A 19,025-nucleotide genomic window follows, 5' to 3' on the forward strand; every position below is an offset into this window, starting at 1 on the left:
GGTGTCTCCATCCAGCCCACCACCCTCACTCCCATTTTCCTCCTCCGCCCCCCCCCACCCCCACCCCCCCACACACACACCAGCTCTGAAGTGTCCATGGTGGTGCTCGGAGTGGAGGTGGGGTTAACCCCAAGTATCACATCCAGCTCTTTGTAGAATCGGCAGGTCGCAGGGGGAGCACCCGAGCGGCCGTTTGTGTTGCAGGCTTTGCGGTAGGCATTCCGCTGCTCCTTCACTTTAATCCTGCACTGCAGGGTGTCCCGGTCATGGCCCCTTTCCATCATGTCCTTTGATACCTTCCCGAAGGTATCGTAATTCCTACGGCTGGAGCGCAGCTGGGACTGGACAGCTTCCTCCCCCCAAACACTGATGAGGTCCAGCAACTCGCCATTGCTCCATGCTGGGGCTCGCTTGGCGCGTGAAGGCATGGTCACCTGGAAAGATTCGCTGATAGCACTCAACGCCATGCTGGGCTAAGCAAACAGGAAGGGGATTTTTAAAATTCCCAGGGAATGTAAAGGGTGGGTCACATGGTTGGTTACCTGAGGCCAGGGCAGTAGAGTTTGAACTGAAGACCAGAGTGGCTAGAACAGGCATTCTGGGATACTGCTGAATAATTCTGGAGGCCATTCACAGCGCATTGGGCGGCCACACTGGCACTGCAACGGCAGCGCAATACTCGCTATTTCTCTCGGAGAGGTGGAGTACATGCAGCGCTGCAAATGCCTTGCCAGTGTGGACGGGGGTTCAGTTACAACGCTGGGGGAGCCTTTACAGTGCTGTAACTCGCAAGTGTAGCCAAGGCCTGTGTGAAATTTCTCCTTTTCCCTGTTGGCTGCATAGCGTTTCTCAGTTCAGCTAATTATATCAATGCTCGGATACAAACTTACCAAAATAGCTGGAGCCCTGCAGCGAAATCACTGGCTTCTTTAAATAATCCAAGCAGGGGAGGAAGAGGATAAAAACAGCACTGTTGTGCCACCTCCTACTGATAATGGTCACTGCAAGACAGTGAGACAGTGTTGCTCTATCCAACTAATGTTGCTAATTAGGGTGTGGCTTCCAGAGACTTCAATGGAATGAGAGGCTACCCAGAGAGGTTAATTCCATGAAGGAGCGGCAGTACTTTAAGCCAATTGTTAGTATAACAAAGGGCTCTATTTATTGCCCAAAGGGTAGAGCAGTTCTTACCATAATTATCAGACAAAGATGCAGGACTTAAGATTTTACATAATCAAAAGGTACTCTCCCAAAAGCCAGAGGCAGAGCGACTAGCGGGCTGCAGACAGGAGAGTTTGAGAGGGAGAGCAAGTGTTCCCGCTGCTGAACAGGCTACCAGGTGAATGTGAGAGTACTGCTGCTGGTGTGAGTGAGTTTGCTCAACTGTTTGAATTTTAATTTTGATCCTGATTTCAGGTGACGTCAGTTTCAGCTGCTGTGGCAGTTGGGACTGAGTGCCTGACCCTGTTCTCTTGATTAGCCTTCCCCAGTGTGACTCACGAGGGGATAGGCCTGACCTAGGCAAGCAGGCTTTAAAAGCCAGAGGCAGAGCAACCAGGGGAGTTTGACAGAGGGAGGCTTACAATGGTTAGGAAGACCCACAACAACTATGCCAGCACTGCTTCTGTCTCCTCCGCCTGCACCTGTAGCCAGACAGAGCGCCTGAGCATGGATGCTTCTACCCAGATCCTGGTGTGGTTTTGCAGGGATTGTGACTTGCAAGTCCCACTTACCGATACCCAGGCTGGGGGGGACCATCCAATGTGAAAGGTGCCTGCTGGTGGAATCTCTCAGGCAGCAGGTGGGGGAGCTACAGGAGGAGGTGGGCTAGGTTGAGGAGCATCTGAATCTACGAGCAATTCCTGGACAGTGTCCATGTGGAGACAGCTGAGGTAGCTATCCCAGTACACAGGACTTTCTCACCCCCAGCCCCACCCCAACCCCGCCCCATTCCAACCCCTTCCCCAAAGTCCCTGCCCCAACTCTGCTCCCTCCTCTGAGCACCCCGCATTCCCCCTCCTTCCTCCCACTCTGATCTTGGTTGTTGCTAAGTGCTTCCCTGCAGCCTCTGCGCCCCCTGCCCCTGCAGCCTCTATGCCCCTTCCTGCCCTGCTCCTCCTCGCCCTGCAGCCTCTGCATCCCCCCACCTGCCCTGCCCTGCCCCTGCACCCCCCCGCCCCTGCAGCCTCTGTGGTCCCCGCTCGCCCTGCAGCCCCATGCACCCCTCCACCCCTGCAGCCTCCGCACCCCCCCGCCTGCCCCACCCCTGCAGCCTCTATGCCCCTGCCTGCACTGCTCCCCACTTGCCCTGGAGCCCCTGCACCCCCCCGCCTCTACAGCCTCTGTTCCCCCTGCTCCCCACTCGCCCTGCACCCCTCCACCCCTGCAGCCTCTGTGCCCACCGCCTGCCCTGCCCCTGCAGCCTCTATGCCCCTGCCTGCCCTGCTCCTCCTCACCCTGCAGCCTCTGTACCCCCCGGCCTGCCCTGCTCCCCCACTCACCTGGCAGAGGGAGAGCTGCGGGCTCCACATGGACCCGAAGACTGTGCCGCGCTGCTCTGCGGGGGAGGAGGGAGTGGGGGAGGGGGAGGGACTCTGGCTCCTAGAGGCCCCAATGGCTGCGAGTGGTTTCAATCAGGCCCAGCCCTCTAATCAGCCGCTCCGCACTCTGCATGAGGGGAAGGGGGAAATCCCGGACATTTCTACTTTATTAGAAATCCCCCCCCAGATGGCCATTTAAAGCTGAAAAAGCCGGACATGTCCGGGGAAACCCAGATGGATGGTAACCCTAAAGCTCAGAGAGCTGATAGGTAAGGTCCCACGGGAATCAAGACTGAGGGGGAAAAACAATTGAGGAGAGTTGGCAGTTTTTCAAAGAGACACTATTAAGGGCCCAAAAGCAAGCTATTCCGCCAGTTAGGAAAGATAGAAAATGTGGCAAAAGACCACCTTGGCTTAACCACAAGATCTTGCATGATCTAAAAAATAAAAAGGAGTCATATAAAAAAATGGAAGCTCGGACAAATTACAAGGGATGAATATAGGCAAACAACACAGGAATGCAGGGGCAAGATTAGAAAGGCAAAGGCACAAAAGGAGCTCAAACTAGCTCTGGGAATAAAGGGAAACAAGAAGACTTTTTATCAATACATTGGAAGCAAGAGGAAGACCAAAGACAGGGTAGGCTCACTGCTCAGTGAGGAGGGAGAAACAGTAACAGGAAACTTAGAAATGGCAGAGATGCTTAATGACTTCTTTGTTTCAGTCTTCACCGAGAAGTCTGAACGAATGCCTAACATAGTGAATGCTAATGGGAAGGGGGTAAGTTTAGAAGATAAAATAAAGAAAGAACAAGTTAAAAATCTCTTAGAAAAGTTTCAGAGTAGCAGCTGTGTTAGTCTGTATCCGCAAAAAGAACAGGAGTACTTGTGGCACCTAAAAGACTAACAAATTTATTAGAGCATAAGCTTTCATGGGCTACAGCCCACTTCTTCGGATGCATATAGAATGGAACATATATTGAGGATATATATATATATATATATATACACACACACACACTCTACAGAGAGCATGAACAGGTGGGAGTTGTCTTACCAACTCTGAGAGGCCAATTAAGTGAAAAAAAAACTTTTGAAGTGATAATCAAGATAGCCCAGTACAGACAGTTTGATAAGAAGTGTGAGAATACTTACAAGAGGAGATAGCCATTCCCAATCCTTATTCAATCCTAAATTGATTGTATCTAGTTTGCATATCAATTCCAGCTCAGCAGTCTCTCGCTGGAGTCTGTTTTTGAAGTTTTTCTGTTGTAATATAGCCACCCGCAGGTCTGTCACTGAATGACCAGACAGGTTAAAGTGTTCTCCCACTGGTTTTTGAGTATTATGATTCCTGATGTCAGATTTGTGTCCATTAATTCTTTTGCGCAGAGATTGTCCGGTTTGGCCAATGTACATGGCAGAGGGGCATTGCTGGCACATGATGGCATATATCACATTGGTAGATGTGCAGGTGAACGAGCCCCTGATGGTATGGCTGATGTGATTAGGTCCTATGATGATGTCACTTGAATAGATATGTGGACAGAGTTGGCATCGGGCTTTGTTACAAGGATAGATTCCTGGGTCAGTGTTTTTGTTCAGTGATGTTTGATTGCTGGCGAGTATTTGCTTTAGGTTGGGGGGTTGTCTGTAAGCGAGGACTGGTCTGTCTCCCAAGATCTGTGAGAGTGAGGGATCATCTTTCAGGATAGGTTGTAGATATTTGATGATGCGCTGGAGAGGTTTTAGTTGGGGGCTGAAGGTGACAGCTAGTGGTGTTCTGTTATTTTCTTTGTTGGGCCTGTCTTGTAGGAGGTGACTTCTGGGTACTCGTCTGGCTCTGTCAATCTGTTTTTTCACTTCGGCAGGTGGGTATTGTAGTTTTAAGAATGCTTGATAGAGATCTTGTAGGTGCTTGTCTCTGTCTGAGGGATTGGAGCAAATGCGGTTATATCTTAGAGCTTGGTTGTAGACAATGGATCGTGTGGTGTGTCCTGGATGGAAGCTGGAGGCATGTAGGTAAGTGAAGCAGTCAGTAGGTTTCCGGTATAGGGTGGTATTTATGTGACCATCGCTTATTAGCACAGTAGTGTCCAGGAAATGGACCGCTTGTGTGGATTGATCTAGGCTGAGGTTGATGGTGGGATGGAAATTATTGAAATCATGGTGGAATTCCTCAAGGGCTTCTTTTCCATGGGTCCAGATGATGAAGATGTCATCAATGTAGTGCAAGTAGAGTAGGGGCGTTAGGGGACGAGAGCTAAGGAAGCGTTGTTCTAAGTCAGCCATAAAAATGTTGGCATATTGTGGGGCCATGCGGGTACCCATAGCAGTGCCGCTGACTTGAAGGTATATATTGTCCCCAAATGTGAAATAGTTGTGGGTGAGGACAAAGTCACAAAGTTCAGCCACCAGGTTAGCTGTGACATTATTGGGGATACTGTTCCTGATAGCTTGTAGTCCATCTTTGTGTGGAATATTGGTGTAGAGGACTTCTACGTCCATAGTGGCCAGGATGGTGTTTTCTGGAAGATCACCGATGGATTGTAGTTTCCTCAGGAAGTCAGTGGTGTCTCAAAGATAGCTGGGAGTGCTGGTAGCGAAGGGCCTGAGGAGAGAGTCCACATAACCAGACAAGCCTGATGTTAGGGTGCCAATGCCTGAGATGATGGGGCGTCCAGGATTTCCAGGTTTATGGATCTTGGGTAGCAAATAGAATACCCCTGGTCGGGGTTCTAGGCATGTGTCTGTACAGATTTGTTCCTGTGCTTTGTCAGGGAGTTTTTTTAGCAGATGGTGTAGTTTCTTTAGGTAATCCTCAGTGGGATCAGAGGATAATGGCCTGTAGAATGTGGTGTTGGAGAGCTGTCTAGCAGCCTCTTGGTCATATTCCAATTTATTCATGATGATTACAGCACCTCCTTTGTCAGCCTTTTTGATTATGATATCAGAGTTTTTTCTGAGACTGTTGATGGCGTTGTGTTCAGCATGGCTGAGGTTGTGCGGCAAGTGATGTTGCTTTTCCACAATTCCAGCATTTGCACGTTGACAGAAGCAATCTATGTAGAAGTCCAGTCTGTTGTTTCGACCGTCCGGAGGAGTCCATGCAGAATCTTTTTTTTGTAGTGCTTATGCTCTAATAATTTGTTTGTCTCTAAGGTGCCACAAGTACTCCTATTCTTTTTTTTAGAAAAGTTAGATGCCTGCAAGTCACCAGGGCCTGATGAAATCCATCCTAGAATACTCAAGGAGCTAACAGAGGAGGTATCTGAGCCTCTAGCTATTACCTTTGGAAAATCATGGGAGACAGGAGAGATTCCAGAAGACTGGAAAAGGGCAAACATAGTGCCCATCTACAAAAAGGGAAATAAAAACAACGCAGGAAACTACAGACCAGTTAGTTTAACTTCTGTGCCAGGGAAGATAATGGAGCAAGTAATTAAGGAAATCATCTGCAAACACTTGGAAGATGGTAAGGTGATAGGGAATAGCCAGCATGGATTTGTAAAGAACAAATCATGTCCAACCAATCTGATAGCTTTCTTTGATAGGATGACAAGTCTTGTGGATAAGGGAGAAGCGGTGGATGTGGTATACCTAGACTTTAGTAAGGCATTTGATACGGTCTCGCATGATATTCTTATTGATAAACTAGGCAAATATAACTTAGATGGGGCTACTATAAGGTGGGTGCATAACTGGCTGGATAACCGTACTCAGAGAGTAGTTATTAATGGTTCCCAATCCTGCTGGAAAGGTATAAAGAGTGGGGTTCCGCCGAGGTCTGTTTTGGGACCAGCTCTGTTCAATATCTTCATCAACGACTTAGATATTGGCATAGAAATTATGCTTATTAATTTTGCAGATGATACCAAACTGAGGGATTGCAACTGCTTTGGAGGATAGGGTCAAAATTCAAAATGATCTGGGCAAATTGGAGAAATGGTCTGAGGTAAACAGGATGAAGTTTAATAAAGACAAATACAAAGTACTCTACTTAGGAAGGAACAATCAGTTTTATACATATAGAATGGGAAGAGACTGTCTAGGAAGGAGTATGGCAGAAAGGGATCTAAGGGTTATAATGGACTACAAGCTAAATATAAGCCAACAGTATGATGCTGTTGCAAAAAAAGCAAGCATGATTCTGGGATGCATTAACAGGTGTGTTGTGAGCAAGACACGAGAAGTCATTCTTCCGCTCTACTCTGCGCTGGTTAGGCCTCAGCTGGAGTATTGTGTCCAGTTCTGGGCACCGCATTTCAAGAAAGATGTGGAGAAATTGGAGAGGGTCCAGAGAAGAGCAACAAGAATGATTAAAGGTCTCGAGAACATGACCTATGAAGGAAGGCTGAAAGAATTGGGTTTGTTTAGTTTGGAAAAGAGAAGACAGAGGGAACATGATAGTAGTCTACAGGTATCTAAAAGGGTGTGTACTATTGGGCTTCAGGAAGTGGGCGGGCGTAAGCCCGCCCACTGCTAAAGGGTCCCCCCCAGCCTAAGGGGAGGATCCACAGGGCCTGAAACTCATAATTACGGGGGACAACTAATGTAAAAACAGGGACAGGAGTGAGGTCACAGGGTCAAAAGAAGGGAACCTGACGGGGACACCGAGCAGAGAACCCCAGACAGCGCCCTCTGCTCCTCAAAGGCGTCAAGGGAGCCAGTGGACGCCGCCCAGAGGAACTCTGCCCGGATACGTGAACGGACAGAGGATCAGAAACAGGCCCCACAGTCACAGGAACCTCCATCGGCCAACCTCCTCTCCCTGGTTTTATAGATGGCCTGTTTAGCCAGGGCCAAGAGGAAGTTGACCAGGAGGTCCCGTGACTTTGTGGGGCCATGGATAGGGAGTACATAAATGAGAAGGTGAGGGGAAAAGTGTAACCAAAAACGTAACAATGTCGGTGAGGATCCGGTGTAGGGGCTGCAACCTGGCACACTCCAAGTAAACGTGAGCCAGGGTCTCCCTCACGCCGCAGAAAGGACAGGTGTCTGGGACGGGTAAACCGCGCCAAGTACACGCCCGTACTCACGGCCCCATGAAGTTGCTGCCAGCTGATATCCCCAGTGGGCCTCGGGACCAGAGTGGAATAGAGGCTGGCCCACCGGGGTTTCTCACCCTCAACAGGTGGCAGGAGGTCCCACCACTTCGTATCGGGGCGGGACACGAGGGTGAGGAAGTGAAGAGTGTGGAGCACGAGCATGTATAGATGTTTCCTTGGCGCGGTCAGGAAACGAACCAGCTGCAAGTCGTGCAGCTGGCTCACGGAGAAGGGGCGGGGGGGCCGGTTGTGTCCACGGGGCAGGGGCCTGATGAAAAGGTCCGGAGGGCCAGGGGTGGAGGGTGGGCGGGGCGTGCCCTCGTGCAGGATCCGATCGAGGCAAACCCGAGCAGCGGGTGGCAAAGCGGCCCTCACCTCCTGAAGTACGCGCCGGGGAGTACAAGGCCTGGAGAGCCCCATGCGCCGAGCGAGTATCAGGGGATCCAGCCAGTCTCCCCGGTCGTAGTCCAGGAGGTCTCCGACTCTAGTGACTTCTGCCAGGACCAACCTCTGGCGCACCGTGGGGGACTCCACCACTGCACACGGAGCTGGGGGTTGGGTAGCAGGGGCTCCACGAGGAGATCTGCCCCCCCCCGGTGGCCGCCATGGACCTGGTCGCTGAGAACAGTTTCCAGGTCCGGAGGAGGTCCTGGTAGAAGACTGGCAGCCCAGAGAGGTCTCGCGGAAGACCTCTTGGATCGAGATAAGGAGCTGCCGGTCGTATCGGAGCCCTCGGAAGCGGCACAGGAAGGCGTGCGCCAGTACTCTCCACGCTGGACTACCTGCACCATAAAGGAGCCTCTGCAGGGCCTGGAGGCGGAAGACATGGACCTGAGTGCGGAGGCACTTCAGGCCTTGCCCTCCCTCCTCCAGGGGCAGATGGAGAACCCCCGCAGAGACCCAGTGCAGTCCTGGCCAAAAGAACTCCAGAATCACCCTCCGGAGGTCGGCCAGGAAGCCCGGGGCCAGGACCAGGGTGTTGAGACGGTACCAGAGCATGGACAGGACTAGTTGATTGAGTACCAGTGCCCTCCCGCGAAGGGAGAGACACAGGAGTAGTCCTGTCCATTTCCGGAGCCGCTCCGTCACCCTGCCCTGTAAACCTTGCCAGTTCTCCGGCGGAGACGGATGCGTGGCAGAAAGGTAAACGCCGAGATAGAGCAGCGGACCCGCGCTCCACCGGATGGCCTGAAGCGCGGGTGGGAGGGAGCTCGTCTGCCACCCGGCCCCTACCACCAGGCCAGAGCTCTTGACCCAGTTGACCCCGGCGGAGGAGGCCACCGAGTACATGGTCTGGCAAGCCTCCACCCGCACCAAGTCGCCCGGGTCCTGGACCACGAGGAGCACATCATCGGCGTACGCCAACAAGACCAGCCGCAGCTCCGGCTCCCGAAGCACCAACCCCGTCAACCTCTTGCGGAGGAGACAGAGGAAGGGCTCGATCGCCAGAGCGTACAGCTGGCCCGAGAGGGGGCACCCCTGCCGCACTCCCCGCCCGAAGCTGACCGGCTCGGTCAGGGTCCAGTTGAACTTGACCAGACACTCTGCGGAGGCGTACAGCACCTGGAGAAAACCCACAAACTGGGGTCCGAAGCCTAACGCCTGCAGAGTGCCCAGGAGATACCCGTGGTCCACCCTGTCGAACGCCTTCTCCTGATCCAGGGACAGGAGGGCGAACGACAGACCATCCCTACACCCAAGTTCCAGAAGATCCCGGACCAGGTAGAGGTTATCAAAAATGCTACGGCCCGGGACGGTGTAGGTCTGGTCTGGGTGGATCACGTCCTCCAGCACGGACCCCAGCCGCAGCGAGATGGCCTTGGCTACGATTTTGTAGTCCGTGCTGAGGAGCGAGACGGGACGCCAATTCCGTAAGTCACGGAGGTCCCCCTTCTTCGGCAATAAGGCGAGCACGGCTCGCCTGCATGAAAGAGGGAGGACCCCGCTCCGCAAGGCCTCAGCCTAGACGGTGACTAGGTCCGGGCCGAGGACGTCACAGAACACGCGGTAGAACTCCACGGTCAGCCCATCCATGCCCGGAGATTTATTGGTGGGCATGCGGCGGAGGGCTTCCGAGAACTCGGCCAGAGAGAGAGGCGACTCTAGCCGGTCCCGGTCGCCCACACTGACCGTTGGGAGTCCATCCCAGAGCACTCTGCAAGCGGTAGGGTCGGTCGGATCTGGGGAGAAAAGGTGTGCGTAGAAGGCCCTGGCCCTCTGGCACATCTCCACCGGATCCGTAAGAGGGGTGCCGTCTTCTGCTAGGAGGCAGGTGACGTGCTTCTTGGCCCCCCTCCTTTTCTCCAGGGCATAGAAGAAGCGGGAGCCGCGATCCATCTCCCGAAGGAGGCGGATGCGGGATCGAACAAAAGCACCCCGGGCCCGATGATCGTCGAGGGCCCGGAGCTCCTCCCGCTTCTCCCGGCACACTCCGCAAAGGGATGGATCCTCAGGGCTGGCGGCCAGACGCCTCTCTAGCTCCAAGACCTCCCGTTCCAACTGCTCTATCGCCACATCCCTCCGTCGGCTGGCGCCCCGGGTGTAATCACGGCAGAAGAGCCGGGCGCGCACCTTTCCTAGGTCCCACCATCGCCGCGCCGAGGGAAAGGCACGCCGCTGCCCTCGCCAGACCAGCCAGAACTCCCGGAAGGACGCCACGAAGCCCACATCCTCCAACAAGCTATTGTTAAAGTGCCAATAGGCCGGCCCCGGCCTCTCCCCACATAGAGAGGCCGTCACGGTGACTAAATGGTGATCAGAAAAGGGGGCCGGCCGCACATCGGAGGAGTGGGCCCGTGAGAGATGGAGACGTGACAAGTAAATGCGGTCCAACCGGGAGTGGCACGACTGATGGACTTCCACCCGGACGTAGGTGAACGTGGAGACGTCGTCCGGGTGGTGGTCGCGCCAGACGTCCACCAGGGAATGACGTTCTACAATCTCCCGGAGGACGTCCGCTGCGGCCGGGCACTGCTCAGTCCCCGAGCGGTCCCGCTCCTCGAGGGTAGCGTTGAAGTCCCCGCCCAGGACCAGGCACTCACGAGGATCCAAGGAGCCGAGGAAGGCGGATGCCTGCTGATAGAAAGGCAGCCGCTCCGGGCCCGATGTCGGGGCATAGACGTTGACAAGATTGACCACAAGCCCCTCCATACGGACCCGGAGGTTCCACAGGCGGCCCGGCACAACCTCGGCAACCCCCAGCACCTCGGGCCGTAGGTCGGGAGAGAACAGGGTAGCCACTCCAGCCGTACGAGCTGTGAGATGGCTAAAATAGACCTTGTCCCCCCACTCCAGCCGCCAGCTGTCTTCGGCGGCCGGATCCGTGTGGGTCTCCTGCAGGAAAACCACAGAGTACCCCCCCTCCCGAAGGAAGGAGAGCACCTGGCACCTGCGGAGACCCACCCTACAGCCCCGGGTGTTCAATGTTGCAAAAGAGATAGGTGGCATGAGGAGGGCTGGGGGGGATCCTCGCTGGCAGGGATGCTCGCGGCCCCCATTGGGCTGCGCAGCAAACCGTGACCCACCCCGAAGGTGAGCAAGGAGTCACGGAAGCTGCGGACCCGCTGGTAAGCCGCAGCACCCTGCTTCCCGGTCCTTTTACCCTCCCCCATGAGGGCTCTCGCGGCCCGGAGGATCTGGTGGAAATCCCCCCATCGCTGGAGAGCGAGCGGCACCTTATTGCGGGAGCCACGCACATCTTCTAAAAACTCCCGCAGCTCTTCTCGCAGCATATGGGGGGGTGGGGTCACTGGCTGCAGATCATCCCCCGTTGGGGCCCCTGGCTCGGCCCCGTGGCCCACTGAGACGGGCAGGCAAGGGGTGGACCCTCGACGTGGCGCCCGATGGACCAGCGCCACACGGTCCGCCTCAGACCCCGGCTTCATGGGGGGCGGCGGCGGAGGGAGAAGAGCAGCCCCTAGTGGGTCGGGACTGGGGAACACAAAGGCCGCTCCCTGGGGGTCACCCTCTGGGAAAGAGAAAGAGACATCCCCAGAGGCGGCAATGGCATCGTGGGAGGTGGAGGGGACAGGGCTGGGGTCAGGAGTAGGGGTAGGGCCGGGGGCAGGAGTAGGGTCGGGAAGAGGGACAGAGGCGGGATCCTGGGCCCCAGGAGCTGGACAGCTGGAAGGTAGCTCCTCTCGGTCGGGCCCAGGGGTCTGAGGGTTAGGGAGGGGGTCCCCAGGGATGCCGGGCTCAGGCTCTACGGCAGATGGAACAGCCACGGCAGCAGGTGGTGAACAATCTGCAATGGGGCCCCCACTCGGGAAGGAACTCGGTTGCCCCACACCAACAAGGGATACCCCTGGTAACTCGAGTCCCGGCCGCGAGGCACCGGCCGTCGCCTGAAGAGGCTCGGCCGCCGTCAGCGATGTGTCACCCGCAGCCGGGCAGGGCAAGGAGTCCAGGGGTTCCTCGAAGGCAGGAGCAGCGGTCAGGGGAACAGGAGACGCAGAAGGGGGGGTTGAGGTGAGAGCGGCTAGATCAAGGCCCGCTGGCAGAGGGTTGTCCTCCCCCTGGGTGACCAGGGTCAGACCCAGGGCCTCGATCTCCTCATAGATAGAGGGCAGCTCACCTCCCACCACCCCGGGATCATCCCCGCTAACACCCGAGGCGACGCTTGCCTCGAGCATCGCAGAGGGTATAGGTGGTAAGGGGGTAGGAGGGGCCGCAACGTGGGCCTCCGCGAGGAAGGACCGCGGAGAATGGATGGCGGCATCCTCCGGTGCTGCCACAGCTTCCCCAACCGGCAACGGTAGATGTAATGCACCCGCGGGCAAAGCGGAAGGCTCAGCAGCGGAGCCCCCCTTCCTGGTTTTCCGGGGGGCCTCCGCACCGGATGGCAGGAGTGGAGCTCGAGCCTTCCGCTTGCCCCGCTTTCCCTGTACTAGGGTCCAGCCCTCCATGGCATCGTCTGCGGGCTGGGTGACAGGGATTGGGTCGGGGGGCAGAGATGACGGCTGGAGGACCTGAGGAGGTAACAATGGGGCAGTAGAAGGGGGGGGAGAATCCCCCTGGGGAGGGCCCTCTCTCGCGCCCGGCAATACCCCCACCGCACCCTCCTCTACAGGCCCCGCCACAGTGCACATAGCAGAGACGGGGCTCTCTCGCTCATCTGGGCATGGTGGGGGAGATACCCCTTGAGCCCGAGTGGGAGCAGTGGTGGTCCGAGAAGGAGGAGGGGCGGCTCTGGGTACCGGGCAACTAGGAGCGCCAGCAATGGTGGGGCTGGCACTCTGCCGGGGCTCGGGGGTCCCGGACGCTCCTCCGTGCCGGGCCAAGGGGCAGTCCCTCCGGACGTACCCTATCACCCGGCAGAGGTAGCACCAGGCCTCCCCCGTAGAATAGTGCACGCGGTAATGGGCCCCCTGATAGGGGACCAAGAAAGACCCCTCGAGCGCCTCTCCGGCACGTGCTGCCGGCGGCAGTTGGAGCTGCATGTGCCGGCGGAACGAGAGGACGTGACGGAGGGCGGGGTCCTTGCAGCCCAGCGAGAGAGGGCTAACCATGGAAATAGGTTTCCCCAGGGTAGAAAAGGTGGGCAGCAGGGCGACATTGGGAAGGAAAGGAGGAACGGAGGTGAGGACCACACGGACACCCAGGTCCTCCAGCGGCTCCAGGGGGACGAATATGCCCCCCACCGCCAGGCCCTTCTCCACCGCCTCTTGGGCGGCAACCTCCGAGGCAAGGAAAAAGACAACCTTGCCATACATTTTGGAGGCCGCCACGATGGCCGTTGGCCCCACCACCCTCGCCAATGCCCGCACGTAGGTCTCCACGTGCGGCGAGGCGGGCACCTGGAGGCAACGGATGCCATGCCTCCTAGTCAAGGTGGGGAAGGGGCCCAGGCCGCTATAGATGGAAGCTGAGGCGGTGGATGGGTGAGATGACGTAGCGGCAGGCGGAGGGGTCGCCGCCACCTGGGCATATGCCCTGGGGGCCGGGGGAGGGGCACCCGCAGAGCTGGTGGAGGGAGCAGCTTGAAGGGATGCCGTGGCCGGTGGCGGGGCCGTGGCAGTGGGGGCAGCCCCTGCCATGGAGGGCCCAGTCTTCCTAGCGGGGCCCTTTCCCTCTTTCTTGCACTGGCCTTTCCTGCCGGCTGGGGCGGCTCCCCCAGAATCGGAGGGAGCGAGGGACGTGACAGCAGCGGAGGTCACCCCGTCGCCCGCCGCTGCCGATACCGCAGCGGGGGCGGTGGCAGGTGGTTCGGCAGCGGAGGTTGAGGAAGAGGCCAAGGGGGCAGGCGGGGGAGGGGTGGCAGGGCCTACTTGGAGGGGCTCGCCCGCCGTGTTCCCCTCCATATTGAGCAGGGAGGGAGGGGAAAACACACTGGAGAAAGAAGGGGGGACAGCTAAAGGGAAAGAAGGTCAACCACTCCTCCCCCCTAGGCTGTAGGCAGGGGAGGAGGGCGCCGAAACGCGGGGAGATGGGGGGGTATCAAGGGCTTGGGGGGGGACAGTCACCGACACCGGCTCCTCTAGCTACACTAGGGGAGGGAAGGTCACAATAACAGAAGGGGGTGCAGTGATTAACCAAAATGTGATGGGGGGCACAAGCGCACGGGAGGGGGCATGGGCACACGAGGGGAGGGGTCAATCAGGGCAAGGGGGGCGTAAAGGAAGGGGAGCAACGAGGCTGGGAATGGGGCAGAGGAACCAAGGGGCTAACCGCAGGGCTGGGGTGGGACAACGGAACCAAACTGCAGAGGGAAAAGGGCGGGGCAGGCAAACAAACTGAAGCTGGGGAGGGACAAAAGGCTACAGAGGGCAAAGGGGGTAGGCAGCAAGGGGCAAAGCTGGGGGGCCTGTTGCAAAAGGGGAAGGGGTCAGTCCAGGGGGGGTAGGTGCGCCCACGAACACTTGCGGAAAGTCAATGTGTGGGCCGCCTGCCTGCTGCTGCAGGCCCAAACGATTTCAATAGGGCGTGGCAGGCCAGGAGAGCAGCAGAGTCACAGAGGCAGGAACGGAGGCAGATGGTAAATGGGCTGTGGGGGTGGTGGAGGGGGCAACGGTGGTGGTGGGGGTTGGGGCGGGGGGGAAGGACACACAGATGGACCAGGGGGCAGGCTCCACGCCACACCCCCTGTGTCCCCACAAACACAGTCTAGACCCCCACCACTAGAGCACAGTTCGAAAGTTACTCAGTCCAGAATAGCCCCCTCCACAGTGGTCTCCAGAGTCTTGTGCACTCCCCCAGCAGCCGATAGATCGCACAGTCCTCTTCCTCCATCTCCAGGCTCCAGCAGCTCCCCAGGACACACGCAGCAGCAGCAGTAGCAGCTCCAGCAACCCTGGCAGCCAGGCAGGAAGGACCCCCAGAGGTGATAGTGGTGATGGTGAAGGTGGGGTCTTGGCTTCTCCCTCCTGAGATGGTTGGGGGGGCTGGCTGGCAAGGCCCCCTTCACCCCACGCTCAATAGCAGTGGTAGCAGCAGTAGTCATCCAGGGAAGGAGTTCTAGCTAGCAGCAGCAGCTCAGGGAGTAAGGGAGAAGGAGCGCCAGCCAGCCAGCAAGGCAGGTGGACAGGAGGAGAGCTCCAGCCACCAGGGTAGCCACAGAGGACACTGAGCATGCTCTGTAGGAGGGTGGATACCGACTCCTACTCTGAAGGGTTGGAAAAGCCCTGCAGATGGCTGGGGCTGGGCAAGGTAAAACCCTGGCTGATTGGGGAAGTTGCTGCAGCTGGGCCACACCCTAATCAGAGCCCAGATGGCCGGTATAAAGAGGCTGGGAGCCAGGACCCCAAGAGTCTCTTTCTGAGTACAGAGAGAGAAGGGCCTGGCTGTAGGGAGCTAGGCATAGGGTACCTGTAGTGGAGCATGGGTGGGGATAAGCTGGGGAGCTCCAACCTGGAAAGCCCCAGGCTGTGGCCCAGCAGGAGGCCAAGGGGTACTGGGGGTTGCAGAGGGCAGCCCAGGGCTAGGCCAAGGCAGCAGGTCCAAACCCCCCTTGCCACTGATGAGTGGCCTATACTGCAGTCTGCCCCAGGGAGTGAGGGCTAGTTGGTGACTGGCAATGGCCTAGTGCTGAGGCAAGGTGGGGATAGTGGGTGGGGGTTCCCCAGGGAGGGGAGACCCAGATCTGTGGGGTACTGGCAGGGGGCAGCACCCAGAGCAAGGGGCACGGGGGTCCTGGGCGGGACACAGGGGCCAGAAGTAGGGACAAGGTGGATCACCGGCCTGCAGAGGGTGCTCCAGATGCTGGACGACCTGATTCCCCGGAGTAACCAGTAGGGGGCGCTGCAGGGGTGAGTCTGGACCTCTTACAGGGTGTCATAAGGAAGTGGGAGAAAACTTGTTCATCTTAGCCTCTAAGGATAGAACAAGAAGTAATGGGCATAAACTGCAGCAAGGGAGGTTTAGGTTGGACATTAGGAAAAAGTTCCTAACTGTCAGGATGGTTAAACACTGGAATAAATTGCCTAGGGAGGTTGTGGAATCTCCATCTGTCAAGGCTGTATCCCCACTTTGAACTTTAGGGTACAAATGTAGGGGCCTGCATGAAAACTTCTAAGCTTAACTACCAGCTTAGCCCTGGTCCGCTGCCACCATTTCCAATGGATTCCCTCCCTGGGAAGCCTTGAAAAACCTTCACCAATTCCCTGGTGAATACAGATCCAACCCCCTTGGATCTAAAACAAGGAAAAATCAATCAGGTTCTTAAAAAGAAGGCTTTTAATTAAAGAAAAAGGTAAAAATTATCTCTGTAAAATCAGTATGGAAATTAACCTTACAGGGTAATCAAACTTAAAGAGCTCAGAGGACTCCCCTCTAGTCTTAGGTTCAAAGTACAGCAAACAAAGATAAACACTCTAGTAAAAGGTACATTTACAAGTTGAGAAAACAAAGGAAAACTAAGACGCCTTGCCTGGCTATTTACTTACAAGTTTGAAATAGGAGAGACCTGTTTAGAAAGATGTGGAGAACCTGGATTGATGTCTGGTCCCTCTCAGTCCTGAGAACGAACACACAACCAAAACAAAGAACACAAACAAAAGCCTTTCCCTCTCCTCCCCCCCCCCACCCCCCCCAAGATTTGAAAGTATCTTGTCCCCTTATTGGTCCTTTAGGTCAGATGCCAGCCAGGTTACCTGAGCTTCTTAACCCTTTACAGGGAAAAGGATTTTGGAGTCTCTGGCCAGGAGGGATTTTATAATACTGTACACAGGACAGCTGTTACCCTTCCCTTTATAGTTATGACAAGCCCCCCAAATCACAGATAGTGTTGGATGTTCGGTTCCACACTGGCTGTGATTTCTTCCTGGAGTTCTAGGAGAAAACAGAGTTAATAAGACACATGTACCTTTAGACATACTACTGATTATATAAAAACTAACTATCTTTTATTCCAAGAACAATTGTTAACCAGTTAACTCTGGGAAACTTTCCCGGGAGAGTGCATCAGCCACTTTGTTAGGAGGTCCCGAAATGTGTTGTATTTCAAAATCAAAATCTTGGAGAGCTAAACTCCACCGAAGAAGTTTTTTGTTATTTTCCTTGGCGGTATGAAGCCACTGTAGCGCAGCATGGTCTGTTTGTAGTTGGAAACGCCGTCCCCAAACATATGGGCGTAGCTTTTCCAGTGTGTACACAATGGCGTAGCGTTTCTTTTCGCTGATTGAACAGTGGCTTTCCCTCTCAGACAGTTTCTTGCTGAGAAACACGACAGGATGGAATTCTTGATCCGGTCCTTCCTGCATTAAAACTGCTCCAACACCTCGCTCAGACGCATCTGTGGTTACTAGGAACGGTTTGTCAAAGTCTGGGGCCCTTAGCACAGGGTCAGACATGAGTGTTGCCTTAAGCTGGTTAAAGGCCTTTTGACACTCATCAGTCCACTGAACTGCATTTGGCTGTTTCTTTCTGGTTAGGTCTGTCAGCGGGGCGGCGATTTGGCTGTAGTGGGGTACAAATCGCCTATAATATCCAGCCAAGCCTAAGAAGGATTGGACCTGTTTCTTAGACTTTGGAACCGGCCACTTTTGGATAGCATCCACTTTGGCCTGTAGGGGATTTATAGTTCCTCGACCCACCTGGTGCCCCAGGCAAGTTACTCTGTTTTAGCCTATTTGACACTTTTTAGCCTTAACTGTTAGTCCTGCCTGCTGGATGCGCTCGAAGACTTTTTCCAGGTGCTTCAGGTGCTCTGCCCATGAATCAGAAAAGATGGCCACATCATCGAGGTAGGCAACTGCAGATTCTCCCAATCCCGCTAGGAGACTATCTACAAGTCTTTGGAAGGTGGCGGGTGCATTTCGCAACCCGAAAGGGAGTACATTGAATTCATACACCCCTGCCTGGGTGACGAAGGCTGACCTTTCCTTAGCGGGTTCATCTAGTGGTACTTGCCAGTACCCCTTGGTTAAGTCTAAAGTAGAGATGAATTGGGCATGTCCCAATTTCTCCAATAGCTCATCTGTGCGTGGCATTGGATAGTTGTCAGGACGAGTTACAGCATTTAGCTTACGGTAGTCCACGCAAAAGCATATTTCCCCATCTGGTTTGGGAACTAGAACCACTGGAGATGCCCATGCACTATTAGAGGGGTGGATTATACCCATCTGTAGCATGTCCTGGATCTCCCTTTGTATAGCAGTTTTGGCATGAGGTGACTCCCGGTATGGTGGGGTTCTAATTGGGTGAGCATTACCTGTGTCAATGGAGTGGTATGCCCGTTCGGTCCGTCCTGGAGTGGCTGAGAAAATTGGTGCAAAGCTTGTGCACAGCTCCTTGATCTGCTGTCGCTGCAGACGTCCAAGGGTCGTGGATAGGTTCACCTCTTCCACGCCACCATCCTTTTTTCCTTCGTAGTAGACACCTTCAGGCCACTACGCGTCATCTGTTTCCTGGGCTGTAAACTGGCAAACGTTTAATTCTCTGGAATAAAAGGGCTTAAGAGAATTAACATGGTATACTTTAGGCTTTATGTTGGAGGTGGGGGAGGCTATGAGATAGTTAACAGCTCCTAGGCGCTCCTGGACCGTGAATGGTCCTTCCCACGACGCTTCCATTTTATGGGCCTGGAGCGCCTTTAAGACCATGACTTGGTCTCCTACTTTGAAGGACCGTTCTCTGGAATGTTTATCATACCAGGCCTTTTGCTCTTCCTGAGCATTCTTTAGATTTTCTTTAGCAAGGGCTAAAGAGTGTCGGAGGGTGCTTTGTAGGTTGCTTACAAAGTCTAGAATGTTAGTTCCTGGAGAAGGCGCAAACCCCTCCCATTGCTGCTTCACCAACTGTAATGGCCCCTTAACCTCGCGGCCATACACAAGTTCAAATGGTGAAAACCCTAAACTGGGATGTGGTACAGCCCTGTAGGCAAAAAGCAACTGCTGCAACACTAGGTCCCAATCATTGGAGTGTTCATTTACGTATCATGGCCCCCAAAGTTCCATTAAACCTCTCCACCAGGCCATTGGTTTCATGGTGGTAAGGGGTGGCAA

Source organism: Malaclemys terrapin, chromosome 6, assembly GCF_027887155.1.
Source record: "Malaclemys terrapin pileata isolate rMalTer1 chromosome 6, rMalTer1.hap1, whole genome shotgun sequence".
Taxonomy (NCBI): domain Eukaryota; kingdom Metazoa; phylum Chordata; order Testudines; family Emydidae; genus Malaclemys; species Malaclemys terrapin.